The following is a 2,741-nucleotide window of genomic DNA, read 5'->3' on the forward strand; positions in this document are numbered from 1 at the left end:
GTGGGGGCACTGGGCCTGTCTGCTTTTGAAAGCCCTGGAAGGGTAGGAGGTAAGAAGCAAAAGGAGAGACAGGTCTGTGCTAGAAGAACTTGACGCCCCGGCCATCACTGACGGTGATGATCTCAGCCTTGTGCTCCTGATGGAGAGCCTGCAGGGCCCGGAGTAGGGTTGCCTCATCCAGCCCATGGAACTCCTCATCCTCTGTGTCTTCTCCATTGGTCAGTTCATACAGGGTGAACACGGAGTTGTTTTGGCCACTTTTTGAAACCCACTGATAGATGAGTTTCCCCCATTCTTCTGGCCTCTGCCACATGATCAAGAAGCTAGACTTGTTCTTATCCAACCACTCAAGATTCCCTTTCTTCCTCAGTTCCTCTAATACAATCTGAATTGACTCCACAGGGAGCTTCCGCTGTAGCTTGACGTTGTTGAAGAGCGGGCTCTCCTGAGCTTCCATCACCGTCATGCTGGACTGTTTGTGCAGGCGACAGAAGGATAGGACCAGCGAGCACCAGGCGGCCAGCTGCTTCTGCCGGGTGTCCACGTACAGCTGTAACGTAAAGAAGGGCGGGAAGCGATACTGCCACGGCCACTCAAAACTCATCACCATCGTAGTCATCTTTCCTGATTTTAAATGTTGCAGTGTTCCCTTGCTTTGTACAGACAACAGCTTCTTGGCCTAGGTATAGATTTCATATGAGTATGATTAAGTGTTCTGGGATTCCATTCTTCTCAGTGTTAGCCATAGTTTGTTGTGATTTACACAGTCAAATGTCTCTTCATAGTTAATAAAACACAAATAGTCATTCTGCTGGTATTTCCTGCTTTTAGCCAGAATCCATTTGACATCAGCAATGATATCCATGATGCCATAGCCCCTTCTAAATCCAACTTGAACTTCTAACAGTTTTACATCAATGTACTAGTAACATTAGTAGCAATACACAAATAAACAAAAAAATTCCACTATATTTAAGTCAATTCCAATTTGCAGATACCACTTACACATAGGAATATACGTTAAGTCTCCTGCTCAGTTTGTTCATTATACAACAGCACTCAACAAATTTTTTTTTAAAGCTGACATTAAAAAGCACCCTAAAAACGTGTTGCATTATAGAGAAGTCTGTGGTCATGGTACTATTCCAAGGTACTGAAGAGCATGTCAGTTTGAGGACTAAGGTGCACTAGATTCAGGCCATGAATCTTTTCAATTGCATCCTATGCAACCGAAAGCTGGGTATTGACTAAGGATGACAATTAAAAAAAAAATTGTTGCCTTTGAATTATGATGTCAGAGAAGAGTACTAAATATCCCACGGACTGCCAAAAGAACAAAGAAATATGTCCTGGCAAGGTGAAGCCGGGGTGCCGCTCAGAGAGAAAAAACATGAAACTCCACTTCACATACTTTGGGCATGGTGCTAGGAGAGGTCCCTTTCTGGAGATAGACATCATGCTTCCAAGAATGAAGGGTAAGTTAAAGAGAGGAAGATGCCCAATGAGGTGGATTGTAACAGTGTCTACTGCAATGGATTCAAGTGTGGTACCAAGCAGGGATAGTGAGATTGGTACAGGATAGGACAGGGTTCAAGCCTGCTGACATAGGGTCACTGTGAGTCCTGGTTAACTTGAAGGCACCTAATGAGATCAGCAAGAACAACTCAATTTATTGAGATTTCTGATGGCTTAGTGGCAAGGAGTTAGTTTGTCAACTCAAAGGAACACAGTTCAAATCCACCAGCTGCTCCATGGGAGAAAGATGAGCAATCTCCTTCTGCACAAACTAATGCCTCTGAAAACCCGTTGGAGGGTAAACTCTAAGTTGGATCCAACTCCAACTTATATTGTATGAGTTTACAAAAACTCATACAAAGTTCATATCAAATACGATTATATATGTGATGTAATAAAGTAACCTGTACCAGAAGATGCATTTAATACTTATGCAGATTCCAAGATAACTATGAACAAAAAAATTGAGAGAGTGGTGTTGTTGTTTTTAAAAAATTGCTGTCTCTATGAAGATACAGATCAACTAGAAACTAAGGAAAGGCAAGAAGCTGTGCTGCAATCCCAAAGGTGTATGGTTCAAATTCACCAGGTGTTCTGCTGGAGGAGGGGTAGTCTCCTCCTGTGCCAGTCAGATCCAACTTGACCACATGCAACAACAACAATTAAAAAAATAAAAATAACTAAGGAAAAATAATATAAATTAGCAATAACTGGCTTGTTCTGGGGAGTTTGAACACTTCTATTTCTCTGCACAGATATCTATAATCAGCTGCTTACATCACAGTTGTTTAATGGTAGACTTTTATATAGTCACTAACTGAAAAAAAATCCCATTATTTAAAAGTATATCCCTTTCTGCTAATTGTGTTTTATTTGATAATAGTTCCATGGTCTCTGTCAAGCGAGGTCTGAAAAGTCAATTTTTCTGTTCAAACCAAGCTTCTAAGGAAAAAATGTTCTTTAGGGAAGAGAGAGGAAAAGAAAAAAGTCTTTTACACATAAAATATGTAGGAGAAATGTTTGTTGAATGAACAGTGCCAGGGAATATCAACTAGGACTGAGGCTGGGTTTGCCACTAGTCTTCAGAAAATTCTCTGTGGACATCACAGACAAAGTGCTAAGGAAGACCTGACAGAAGTTTATTTGCTTCAGGGGATGAAGAATGTTTTAGAAAGTATCATGATGAGAAATGAAAAATGACCCAATTGGGCTGAAGAGAAGATTCG

General features: G+C 41.1%; 1 pseudogene; it reads right to left on the reverse strand.

Moving 5' to 3' along the window:
* Window positions 1-79: 79 nt before the first annotated feature.
* LOC102871515 lies at window positions 80-610 on the reverse strand (annotated as a pseudogene).
* Window positions 611-2,741: the final 2,131 nt, after the last annotated feature.

This window comes from Elephantulus edwardii, unplaced genomic scaffold, assembly GCF_000299155.1.
Source record: "Elephantulus edwardii isolate Elephantulus edwardi_28Jun2011 unplaced genomic scaffold, EleEdw1.0 scaffold00001, whole genome shotgun sequence".
NCBI lineage: Eukaryota > Metazoa > Chordata > Mammalia > Macroscelidea > Macroscelididae > Elephantulus > Elephantulus edwardii.